Here is a 13,890-nt window from a genome sequence, read left to right as displayed (position 1 = left end):
CCTAACTGTGCTAAGAACTGGTCTATGTGCTCACGCGTGCTCTTTCCTTGGTCACCCGAAAACTTTGCGAATTCGGGTATTCTGGTTCCCTGTGGGTATGGGAGATGGTCAAACTGGCTATTATAAGGTCTCCGATATGACTGCCCCCCGGGGACTATACTAACTCCGAGCTTATCTCGGAATGCCCCAGCTATTTCCTCTCTTACTATATCGATGGCAGCCGATGGGAGACCACCGACTCTTTGGTCCAATATGGATGAGTTTGTTTGGATGTTGGTATGTTGTTTTCCTCCCCATTGGTTTGGGTTTTGCGGCGCGTTAATACATGCCCTATGAGGCTCATAGGACTGGCCATTCCTTTCTGGCCTTCTAGGGGCCGGAAAGTACTCACTCTCACGGGTTTGGTAGATTATATTATGGTGCTGGTGTGTCGTATGGTGAGATAGGGAGTCTATCTGGGACGAATACGGAGTTGGATATCCATCCTCCTCAAAAAACTCTGTGCCGGACCGTCCGCTTAAATACACGGACTGTCCGACTCCGTGCGCGGACGTCCCGCCATGTGGCCGGACCGTCCGACATTATATTCGGACTGTCCGGCGTCATACGCGGACGGTCTGAATGGGTTATCTAGGGTTTGCACGGTATGTCTCGGCTTGGGTGCAGGCCTCGATAATTCGCTTCTAAAAATGGGATCGGCCGCCGCTGGCCCGGACGGTCCGCGCTCACGTGCGGACGGTCCGGACGTGCGCAGATCGGCAAATTTATCGCCGATGTGCGTGGGAACACAAGGTACGTGTCTATCGGCAGCCCATAAACGGGGTGTGACTGGTCGTGACAACCTGTAGCCGATGAATTACGTGTGTATTCCCTTAGTTCAACCTCGTGCGAAGGAAGATTTGCAATAGTAGACTTATCAAGCGCACACACTAGCCTTTTATGATCATTTTGTATATCCCCTACAATATATTGCATCTGCTCTCGCTGTTCATCTATGTAAGCTTTAAGAGATTGGAGCTCATTGGTGTTACTTACATTGGGGGTAATCGTAGTAGGTCGGAGCGAAGCCAGATCTGTCGCCCGTTGCCGAACGACTTTGTTGTTCCTGTCCACCTTGAAGTCGGCTAGGAATTTCGCCTTTGCTTCTTGGATCAGCTGCTCCTGGCGCTCCTCGAACAGGAGATGTTCTTCAGCCGGCAAGGTTTCCCATGTCGGCGTGATGATATTGCTGGTGGAAACTTCAGAGCTATATTTTGAATCGGCCATTGAGGACCGATCTCGACAGGTCTATATGAAATTGTCCTCAGCGGAGTCGCCAAAAGTATGTTGACACCTTTTTCGGACGCCAATCACTCAACACGAACCGTGGCAGTGCTCTCTGCACAGGGACCGAAAGGTCCGCGGCCTGGCGCAGGGCTAAGGTTTCCTGCCTGATGGTCGGACGGTCCGCGCCCTGGGGCCGGATGGTCCGCGCGTGCGCAGGGGGCGGCGAAGGTCGCCGGCGGCGCCTGGATCTTGCTTCCGGGAGGGACCCCGTCGGGGAGGTGAGATCCTAGGTGATGTCTAGGCTCGGGCAGACCGACCTAGACTCCTCTAATCGACGTAGAGTCAAAGAGAAGCGAAGAATTTGGGGATTGAGATGCTAAACTAGAACTAGACTAGAACTACTCCTAATTGTACAGGAAATAAATGCGAGATAGAAGTGTTATTGATTCGATTGATGGTTCTAATCGGTCGTAATCCTCTATATTTATAGAGGAGGGGGGCTGGACCCGTTACAAACTGATCTCTCAAGTTAATCCCGCGAATTTCGCCAACAAATATAGCAAGAAACTCGGAACCCTAATCTGTTCTGCGCGCGCGAACCGTCCGACCCATAGGCACGGACCGTCCGGTCCTCAATTTGTCACTCAACATTTTCCTTTATAAAAATGGGGGGATAACATAAGGAGGAGAGAAGAGACCTTTAGAAGGTAATAAGTGTGTGTTCAGGAAACATAAGCTACTGTCCATAGAAATGTGAATATTATATATATATATATTATATATATGAAGGCATTTTGGCATATTTTACTAAAAATATTGTTACAAGCATTGTTAGTTGCAATTAGAGGTGGCCGTGCCACATGTTTGATCACACGGATTAGTTGGACATTAGTCCATTCTATTTAATCACACGGATTTCACAAATTATAATGATGTTTATCATTCCGTATCTATGTTTCATATTAATTTTGTACTTCCGTGACAACGTACGGACACGGACCTAGCTAGTAGGTAATAAGATGCTATACTATTGAGCTACTGTTTTAAATTGGCACAATCAGCAACCTCGATCATTGGGGGTATCACCACCCCCACATTTCTGGCATTATCCCAATTTGGGAAAGTTCTTGCATAACTCGTTCTGCATTAGCTCCCTCCTTATCTATCTTCTTCCATGTGGGTTGAATGAAGGGAATTCTACGGAGTGGGCTTCTAACAATTTACATCAACGGAAGACAAGGAAATGATTTGAAAATAGACCTTGTTTACGCCAATCAGAGCATTTTTTTTCTTTGCCTCCTTCCCCCGTCACTAGGTCGGGACGGTATGGATCTTTTGTTTTTACTGATAATAATAACAAAAGCCGGCGCACCAAAAGGGGAGATCGAGTTGAGATCCGGTGGTGAGGTCTGCGTCTGCCTGGCCACTTGGGCGCAACGCAACGCAGGAATCCACTTTCCTTTCCTAGATCTGGAAGCAACCCCCCCTCCCCGGGTAGGTTGGCTCCGGCCGGCACAGGGCCATCGATCGGCTACCAGCTGCTGCAGCTGGGTAGAGAAGAGACAAGGCCTGCCACTGCGAGAGGGTGCAGGATGGAGGAGGAGCAAAGGCCACACCCACACACATGACAGAGGAGTGTGGATGTGGATCGGATTCGGATCCGACAGACATGCTGCAGCAGGCGGACCACTCTCCCCTCTCTGACTCTCAAGCTCAACCAAGGTGATGGCATGTATGCAATCCATTTCAGACGCATTATTATTTCAGCAGGACCACTGCCCACTGCCGGCCGGCATTAGGTGCGAGATCCATTCCATTAGACCGTCGCCAGAGATGCCATCCGTTGTTTTTCTTAGTAGCCTGCTGCCTGCCATTCTGCAGGTCCATGCAATGGTTGTTCACTTCAAAAGGCGTGCCTGCCTCCTATAGGTTATATCGGTTTCAAAATGTGATCAATCAGTTAGCCCACCAGCTAAGCTAGTAGTACATCGATTGATCGATCTTCAGCTCAATAAATTACACGGGCTCTGAAAGACACAAGTCTTATTCATGGAAGGACTATCAAGGACATTTAATATAGTGACATTGTTCATGAAAGGGTAGCTCTACTGTCTTCATGAATCATGAGTGGCTACTGGCTAGTAGTGAGCTTGCACCATATCAAAAACACACATAGACAAATCTCATAGAAATCTTGCTTCATGAAATAAGGGATTTCATTCACATGAAAAAAAAACGAAACCCACACAGAGAACAAGAAAATTTGGCCCTGGATGAATAATATGCAGGATCCATGGCCGATCTCAGCTCGCATCTTCTACAGTTGAGATGAAGATGGGTGACGACAGATCATTATTAATATGATGAGCAATATGCAAGGCATGCACGAGGAACGGCTACTCTAACACCTGCATGTATACTCGCAACATGACGGTCTTTAGTTAGAACGCCAAGACTAGACTCAAAGTCAGTGAAGAACCGCACAAACAAAAAGTGACGGAACATGGAGCTAGCATTCATCCGCACCCAGAGCCATCCTGTTACAAACAAACAAAACAGATGTCAGTCTCGATATACATGAAAACTAGCAGCGCATATATAGTATGTGTGTGAAACATTACTTGCTGTTTTTGTGCAATGTTCTTTTCAGAAAGCGAATCGCTGAATGAAGGATAGAGACGGCACCCCCTGATCATTCTCGGCGCGCCTGTGCATGCTGGCTGCCGCGCTGGTCGTTGATGCCGACATCCGAGCGACGTACGAGCGACGATGGGATTAGGCTCCTCTGGTAACTGAGACAGGCGAACCCAAGTGCACGGCGCCATTCCCACCTGCTGAAGCAAGAGCAAGCAACTCTACGGACAGTCGCCTTTGGTTCAAGATAACTAGAATGTATATCATGCCATGCCAGCCGACAGACAGTCGGCGCGGCCATACTACGGACAGGTAGCGCCACACAGCGCTTTCTTATTAGATGGATTACCAGCATGTATTCAAATCCAATACACAAGGTAAGCTAGCTGACAAGCAAAGGGTTGTGCGAATTGAATTTGAATTCTACCGCTTGCTTGGTCCTGAATAATTAATGCTTGAGTATGAATGAATGAATGATGAAGAGGAAGCAAGTCTGAGATGCAAGATACACACGATGCTTGCTAACCAGGGATGGGAGGCTATAAGCATCGGGGTTCGGAACTCAACTGGCGGCGGGCTGGACGATCGATCGATCGGCAGCGACGACGCGAGACGCCGGTGGCGCGGTGAGGGCCGCCGAGGATTAGGCAGCACCTGAACTCCTGCATGACGAGGTATGTACGGCACGCGCGCGCGGATCCAAGACAGTTCGTGCTCGGTGGAGAAGATGGGCACATCAAGAACCATCCATCCATTCCACCCACCCACCCGGCGGCATTGGATGGTAATGCACGTGCCCTGCTTCTCCACCACGCACAGCCACCGTCTACCACACACACATCTCTCAAGTGCCAGAAAAGGAGCCATGGATCGGGGATCGGACGTCTGCACTCAGCTTCGCAATTCTCGAATTCACCTTCTTCCACCGATCCCCCTCTGGCTCTGGCCTGTATTTATAGCGGAGCAACGGTGTTTTACTTACTCCCGCGGGTGCTATTGCTACAGGAATTGCCAGCGATATGCGTACGCGTGCCGGTTTATTAATTGTCGCTACACTGTTCATCATAGCTGCGACTGCGAGTAGCAAGCAACTGATTTCCAAGAGCGCCCCGCGGACCGCACGTAGGTGTCGTTGAAAAACGTACGCTTGACTTGGACCGTTGGATCGCTGCTTAATTAACTACTCCACCCTCTATCCAAAAAAAAAAATAGAGAGAGGAAGCAATCCTATCGGCCTGAGACGAAACTAGTGGCTAATAACCAAAATTACCCTACCATCACTCTCCCCTGTCGCAGCTTCCATCACTATAAATAAATCCCTGTCCGCTCATGGATCGTCCCCACTGCCGTCTGACCTTGACGCCATTAAATCATCCCCGATGTGCTGTCTGTTCATGGAATCATCACTCCCACCTCACCTTGTCGTCACCAACAGATAGCGGTTTTAGGTTCTCTAGTCCCCGATTAGCGTTGGATCCGAGACTAACCTGAATATTAGTTTCAGGTGTCAGCTCCAACGTCCAGCTCCATAGACTGACCCAGCGATGACTTTTAATCTCAATTGATAGCTTCAACCGAGACTAGAGGATGAGCTTTAGTTTCAGTTGGTAGATCCAACCATGACTAAAGGTCCCGCACACCTTTAGGGTGTGTTTGGTTGTGGGACAGCCAGAACAGGGATGTCCCCTAGCGTCCTCTCTCGTCCGTCCAATTTATATGACATTTGAGCTTAAATTTACTTGATAGTTTGCATGTCTAGAAAAATAAAGCTTATATTAATTAGTTGATCAAATGAGTATCCACCTTCATTGCTATTATAGCTCATTTCATGGTTTACAAATAGAGAATTTGTGATTTTTAGATTGAGAATAATAGTGGGTTTTTTTTTATTCACAAGCCATTTAAGCTGAAATTTACTTGATAGTTTATATTTGTAGATGTGGTTTACTTATAGTTGTTGGTTAAAGTGACTATATAGTAGCTAGATGGTGTCTACATATAGGTCTTTGACCTCGCATGGGGTTCGTGAGTGACTAAGCCCAGACCTTCTTTTTATTGCGTACAACAAGTGTAACAAGAAGACTATGTTAAAGTATAGAGTAAAGGAGTGTCCCAACTAGGGTCACATCTTCTACTAATAGTTCAAAAATCTATGCACACTTTTTGGAGAAGGTCATTCTATAAGTTGGTATCTTTGAGACTAACACTCTTCTCAAGCTTAACATGTGTGTAATAGTCTCATTGCAAGGAAAATTAAGTCCCCGGAGATAAGAACCATACTTCAATTTCAAATGGTATGGCATCAAGTTCAATTGGATCTCTATATATGGTATCGCTGAAACAATGTCATTACATTATCTTTCAATTGGTATCTTTTAACATACTTTCTCCATGTATTATATATATTAATCTCTCTTTGTGCATGGATATGCATATGCCTTGCCATACACCACATGTATGCAGACACTTAGGGGTGGGCATCTTAGTCTATGTAATGCGAGAATCAATTTTTGTGATCAATTCCATGCTACATACAAAGAATCACAACAACTGACCCTCTCTTGTACTACTAAAGTCTTCCTTTTCTATGTTTGATTCCAAAGGAAGAAATTGTTGGGACCAAAAGCAACCCAACCCAAAATAAATGCCAAAAACCATAATTTCAAATTTTGTATTTTATAGGAGCCATATTTGGTAAAAAGGGGAGATTGTCAGAAAAGTTGAGGAGCATTCTAATTTGGGAAATGGTCTAAGAAAGGGAGAAAGTGGATTATGGAGTTAGGGGGAGGCTTAATTCCATAATATCATACAATTAATGGGGACATTGTCAAGGGAAACATAGGTGTCATATTTGCATTAATGCTAGCATTCAATTTGTATCTTTTTAGGTGTCATATTTTTGCATTACATCCTAGCAAGTTGATTACATTATATTTTTTGTATTTATTATTTGCTTGATTTGTTCATGTTGTCGTCAATCACAAAAATGGGAAGATTGTGAGTAAAATGGACCGAGGACCATTTAAAGTAAGGTTTTGGTGTTTGATGATCGACATAACCACTTGACTAACATTATTTGCTAGTGGTTTTGATATAGTTCAAAGGATTCAAAGTGGGATTTAATAGTAGACAACGTGAAAGTGCATTAATCCCTTTTGTGAGTTTTGGTGATTTGGATAACAACACATTTAAAGGTCTAACAAGTTTGCTAAGTGTTGAACAGGAAATTCAGTATGATGAACATACTTGAATAGTGTATAATGATCAGTGAACAAGGTTCAACACAAGGTCAAATAACCAGTGAGACAATGCAAATGGATATAATATGGTCTCTATATTGGTTTGAATATATGGACAAGTCCTGAGAAATAACTATGCATAAATATGATCATAATAGAGGTTGAAGTGATTAAGAGGATTGGTCAAGCCAAAGTGAATAAGATATGAGGAATCGTGAATTGGCTTGACCATATTACTATTAGTCCATATATGAATATATGAGAATCAAACTAGAGCTTGATTGATCTTAGCAGTTATATCTAGATGACATTCAAGCAAGGTTCACAATATTGAAGAAATGATTGTCTCAATGGATGCTCAATAGGATGTGACTCAAGAATGGTTTGATAGGGTGAAGATAGCAAGGAAAGGGCTTCGAGGAACTAAGCGAAGGTGAAGGCCAAGCGACGGCTTGTAGACCGAGGTACCATGGCTAAGGTGAAGAAGAGAGTACTTGCACTAAGTCGATGAACTAATCAGCTATGAAGAGTTACAACATGTTGATGCATCAGTAAGGTGACTTGAAGCCATGATTTGAACTCATATATGGTGAAATGGCACAAGTCACAGGCTCTATTTGTGTTTGCTTCAAAAGGTGAGACAAAGATGTTTGTGATCCTTATGAAGCAACACCATGGAGAAATCACACATGAGACACCAATTACTCAAGGAGTTTACTTAATTATATTTTATTTAACTTGAGTATAGGAATCGTCGTACTATCAAGGGGGATCCAAAAAGAAGGTTGGTGTTGGTACTAAAACTTCCATTTTACCCTGGTTTCACTTCGGTTTTCTCAAAATCTGTGCAACAGTTCAAAAACCGGTTCAACCGGACCTAAAACCGGTTCAACCGGTTTCTGCACTGTTCCCCTCTGTCACTGCCAGTCTGCCAGTCAGTCCTGTCAGAAAAAGTCATGTGCAGATTTTTGGAAAACCGGTTCAACCGAATTTGAAACCGGTTGAACCGAATTTGAAACCGGTTCAACCGAATTTGAGTCCGGTTCAGTCTCCAGCTGAGTCCGCCAGTGAACCGAAAACCGACTGGTGGAATCCGGGTCAACCGGTTTTAGAACCGGTTCAACCGAATTTCAGTCAGATTTCCCCAACGGCCACCAGCTTTTGGGGCACCTTTATATACACCTCCCACACTCTTCTCCACAGCAGAGCACGCACAAAACTTCATTCCCAACCTGAGAAACACCTCCCACTCTCTCTCACACACCTCTTGCCTCTCCCATTTCAAATCTTTGGAGAGAAATCTTTGAGTGAGTTTGAGAGCTGCGGTTTTTGTGCTTCATCTCCAAATCTCTCTTACTCTTCTTCATTCGAGCTTTGGTACTACATCGAGTTCTTTGTGGATTCATTACTCTTGGAGCTTCTAGCTCCTAGACGACTAGGTGTCTCTTGTGAGTCTCCAAATCTTGTGGAAGACCACAAGAAAGTTTGTATTACCCGCTCGTTTGAGCAAAGATTAGTGTGTGGGCTTGACCTTTGTGGTCGGCAAAGGGAGGATTAGGGTTGAAAGAGACCCGGCTCTTTGTGGGCGCCTCAACGAGGAAGTAGGGCACCTTGGTGGTGTGACCGAACCTCGGGATAAATCTTGTGTCTCTTGTGTTCTTGTTCATTGTGCTTATTCGTGTTCTTCGTTCTCTCACCATTCCGTGAAAGATTTGTTTATATCTTTTTGGTGTGTGGATTTTGAGAAGTGCCCTTCTCAGATCTACTACTTTGAACCCTGTGGATCATTTAGAACATCTCATTTCCAAAGTTAACTGGGTGAATTTCGAGCTCAATTCAGTTTTACCCAGTTTGCTTCTAGTTTTTGTTGAAAAAGTTTTAACTTGCCTATTCACCCCCCTCTAGGCAACTTTCAATTGGTATCAGAGCCTAATCCTCGTTCTAATGCTTAACCGCGTGAGGAAAAGATCATGTCAGGGGGACTAAGAAACGAAAGTGCTTTTAAGCTTGAAAAAGTTGAGGTTGCCTTGACTTCATCTTTTGTTGCAGATGTTGATCCTAGGGCAATAGATCTTGCCATGAGAATCGTCGAAAGGATGTTCCTCAAAATGAAGGAAGATGAGGCGAAGAACAAGATTGAAGAAGAAGAAAATGATCGATGGAGACCAAACGATGAATCCACCTCTTCACAAGGTTCGTCTTTCAAATCAACTTCTCATATGTGCTTTGTCGCTAATGGAAGTGACAGTGAAAGCGAAAGTGAGGATGAGGATGAACATGAAAGTGATAGTGAAGATGAGGATGATCTTCAAAAATTCTTCGCTCAGCTAAGCAAGAAACATCGGATGAGCTTGCTCAAACTCATGAAAAGAGCGGAAGAACAAAAAGAAATGCTTCATAAGCAAGAAGACTTCCTCATCAGAAAAATTGAAGACTTAGAGAAGTTGACCAAAGAGCATGAGAAGCTAAAGTGTTCTCATGATGATTTGGTCCAAAGGTATGAAGACATTTCAATTGAGCAAATTAAAGTTGTTAATCATTCATCATATATTGCTCAATTAGAAAATAAAAATGCTATGTTCACGAACACGATAGAAAGGCTAAATATTGAAAATCTAGCTTTGCAAGAAAAACATGATATGCTTGTGTGCTCTCATAATAAATTTATGGATTCACATATCATGTTAGAAATGGCTCATGAGGTTGTGTTAACTAATTTGAAATCATACCAACCTCACTTATGCACATGTACTCAAACAGAAACTATATATTATCATGTGCTAACAAATGTTGCTCTCAAGAAAGCCAATCTTCCATTGAGCTAAAACTTTCAGGAACAAGTAATGTTTCCTATGCAAAAGAAAACAATGAGCTCAAGGAAGAAAATGAGAGGCTAAAAAGGAGCTTGATTCAATTGAAGGGAAAGTGTCATGCTCAACCTTCTCAAGATAACCGTGATAATATGGTGAAAAAGCTTGAGAAGGGGACAATAGTAGCATGCACAAAACCCCTTCAAAAGAATATCAAGCTTTCCAAGAAGGACATGAGCAAACATCAAGAGAAGAAAGCCAAAGCTCATGACAAGTGTCTCAACCACGCCTCCACATGCTCCACACAAGGTAACAAACAAGTCACTCTTCCAAATAAGAGAAGATGCGCTAGAAAGTGTTATCAATGTCATGAGAAGGGACATGAGATTAAGTCATGTCCCTACACAAAGGATAGTGGCTTAACTTTAGAAAGAAAGAGGCTCACTAACCATGTAGCAAACAAGAAGCAAGGAAAGAAGGAGTCTTGCAAAATTAAAAATCAGATTTGCTACACTTGCCGAAGAAAGGGACACCTATGCAAGGATTGTCCCATAAGTAAGTATCCTAAGCCTACCATGTCAATTCATTCATATTCACTTAGGAGACCCAAAAATGACACTTGTGCTAGAAAGGTAAGTAGTTCACCCAAAACTAGCACAAAGGCCATTTGGGTGCCTAAGTATTTATTAGCTAACCTTGGTGGACCCATCCAAAAATGGGTACCAAAATGTACTTAATAAGTTTTGCAGGTACCTAGAGATGATATGAAGCTTTGGGGGTGCTTAAGCGGTTTAACTCAATTCTTATCTCAAGCTATCAATCTTACATTGTCTATCCTTTAAGATTGACCCAAAGATGAATTGAGTTGTTATATCACTAACTTCATATTCATCTCTAGCAAGAACTTGTGCTGTAGGGAATAAGGATTAACCTTTGTGGGAATCAAGCAAAAGGCCTACAACCAAGTGATATCCAAAGGATGGTAACAATTAATTCTTAAGTGCACATTACTTTTAATTGGTATATTCCTTTGTGTCTTTTGTAGCCACATAGGAAAAATAAAACACTTGAGAATGAACTTAAAAGATTTTACCTTGCTTTGGAAAGGATCTAATTATATGGTAGATTGCAAGTTCATATTTTTATATTGTGACAATCTACATGCTTTTTATTGATTGTATGTATCTTGTGGCATATTTCAAGTTAATCATCATATTATTGCCATGACCTAGACATAAAGAGTATTATCCCATGTTCTTAAATGAATAGAGTGCTAAGTAAGAAATTCAAATTCTTAAAGCACTTACCAAAAGGGAATTCTCTATATGACTAGAGTTGTGAGACTAATGTTTCTATCCAAGTGTTTATGTAGTCTCACAACATGAGAATGTGTTTCCCAAATGGAGTGTGCCATTCAACATTCAAAGAAGATCGAACCAATACTATGTGATGTATTCATTCTTGTTTAAATTGGTTTCGAGTCTTCTACATTAATCACTCACCATGCTATGAATTAAACTTGCCATGTAAAACTTAATTAAATAATCATACTACTTTCATTTTTTTACAATTGATGTTATGCATGATGCTTGTAAGGGTAATTTAGTTCATATCATGAGGTTTCCTTGTTTTAGTAACCTTCTTGTCATTCATATACTAGAGGTTGCTAAATAGGAAACTATTGTTTGTGTTACTAATACAATCTCTTTTAAGATATTTCATGGAAATTCATAAGTAGAGATTGTGCTCTTTCAATTGGTAAAATCACAAGCTTTAAAGGTTAATCTTCACCTAAAAGAAAGATTAGGAATGCTCAAGGCAAAGGTATGGAACAAATTGCTTCAATTGGTAGTTGATCAATAGTAGTTCTTTCCAAGTGGCATTCTTTCAATTGGTAATAATATATTCTATAGAAAGGAATGTCAATATGAAGGTTAAATTCCTTTTGGCTTAAATATGTAAATTAGTGCATATTGTGAATTCACTGCTCCATGTGCATTAACTTAAAAGGAATTTAATTTATGCCTTTACGCCTCCTAAATGATGATTTGTTTGCCATTCATATATAGATATCATCATTCATTAAATACTTCCTTGTACTACTAATACCTCTTTTCAAAGTGTTTTATCGACTAGTTTTAAAAAGAAAAGAGATAACAAAGAAGGAAGTCTCCACAAATGAAGAAAAGAAGAATACTTAGATGACACCATCTCATATAGTAAGATCTTTCAATTGATATAACAAATGGTACATTCTATATGGTGGTAAGTATTCTTAGGCATAAGTTAATTCTTTGCAAATTTGTCATGCCTTGACCAATATATGTAATGTACTCCTCATGAGACTCTTAACTGAATTGAAAGTGCATTTGGCAAGTCATTCAAATACTTGATGCACATATGTAGTGGGAGCACATTATTATATATCTTGTGTCATAGAGAATAAGTTTCCCTTGAGTAAGCTATACTATGACAATCCAAAATGGTAAATTTGTATCTCATTCATATGGATTGTAATCTTTGTTTTCTAAATAGCTACTCTTGATGCAGTTTAAAATTCCCTTATCGTTAATTCTAAAAGTGCATAAGAATCTTTTTGATGATATTCATCACATACATATGCACTAACATGGATATGATTTTTAAACTGTAAAAGGTACAATTAGTGATCCATACTCTCTAAATTTTGGAAACCCATATTTTGATATCTTAGAAATCTACTTAAATCGGTATCCATATGCTTCACATTGAATTGGATCACTAAGTTGTAAATTCCATGCATAACTTGTCTTTATGATATGAATGCTTGTGCGACTAACCATGATAAGCTAGGTGCACCCAAGGTCAAGCTAGGTTCATCATCAAGAAGGCAACACAATGATGTATCAAGAAAAGGAGAAAAGGCTCCTATTCTTAACTCTAGTTTTTTTGTGTGATTAAATATTGACTTGAAACCATGTAAGATGGTTGTCAAATATATGTGAATGCCTACACAAAGAGGATTGTGTGGGTACTCAAGGATCTTACTACTAATCTCAAAGGACCCAATTCAAATTGGGTACCAAAATACGAAGCTTAAACTTGTTTTGCAGGATCACTTCTTCAATGGATCAAGTTGGGTGCTCGATAATGAGTGTATAAATCATATTTGGAGATAGTAGCAAGGGTGATAACAACTGAATCTTAAATGCATATTATTTTCAAATCTTATCTTTTTGTGACTTGTGTAGCCACTAAGGAAAAAGAAGCATTTGAGGATATACATCAGTTGTTGATTATGAAATAAAGGTCTAATTGGAAGTTGAATGAATATTATCATATGGTGAACAATCCAAAATTATGTGACGTATTCTCTATCTAGTTAATTTGGATTTGATTCTTCTATATTAGACACTCACCATAATATGGATTAAGTCATCCCTTTAGACTTCATTGAATAACCATGCATATTATCCATGTCATTCAAAATATATTGTGCATGAGGGTTCAAAGAAATTTAGTCCATATTATGATGTTTCTTTATTTTAGCAACACGCTTGTCTTCCACATATAAAAGGTTGCTAAACAAGAAACTAGTGCTTGTGCTACTAATGTCATCTCTTGTGTTGAGTTTATCCATAGAAAATCTATGTTAAGAGATGGTGCTTGTTTTAAATTGGATAAATCACAAGCTTAAAGGATACTATTCAACTAAAGTAAGATGAAGTTGATAAGAGGCCAAGGTATGAAAACTTCCTGTCCTTCAGTTGTTTTAGTATTCTATCCTTAGTGGGATGTACCATAGTATAGGTTAATTTCCTTGCAATATAAAATGTTCAATAGTGCATATAAATTTGACATCAACTATATGTGTGCACTAATTTAAAGGAATTTAATCTATCCTTTTGGGTTTCAAGAATGATGATTCATTCTCCATCCACATATAAGGATTATCATTTGTG

At 41.1% G+C, this 13,890-nt stretch overlaps 1 long non-coding RNA gene and 1 other non-coding gene across 3 annotated transcripts; both read right to left on the bottom strand.

Annotated features, from left to right (window-relative positions):
• Window positions 1-3,445: 3,445 nt before the first annotated feature.
• On the bottom strand, window positions 3,446-4,824 carry LOC100304230 (MIR164bHG). 2 transcript variants are annotated; one of them, NR_163736.1, is made up of 2 exons: window positions 3,952-4,802; window positions 3,446-3,803 (listed from the first exon to the last, which is right to left on the bottom strand). It is a non-coding gene; the product is annotated as an MIR164bHG (long non-coding RNA). The 2 variants fall into 2 exon arrangements; NR_163735.1 differs by having other exon boundaries at window positions 3,461-3,803; window positions 3,888-4,824.
• MIR164b (microRNA MIR164b) lies at window positions 4,602-4,729 on the bottom strand. The gene has a single exon (NR_121031.1). It is a non-coding gene; the product is annotated as a microRNA MIR164b (primary transcript).
• Window positions 4,825-13,890: the final 9,066 nt, after the last annotated feature.

This window comes from Zea mays, chromosome 6 (assembly GCF_902167145.1).
Source record: "Zea mays cultivar B73 chromosome 6, Zm-B73-REFERENCE-NAM-5.0, whole genome shotgun sequence".
NCBI lineage: Eukaryota > Viridiplantae > Streptophyta > Magnoliopsida > Poales > Poaceae > Zea > Zea mays.
This window is presented reverse-complemented; position numbering and strand designations above follow the sequence as displayed.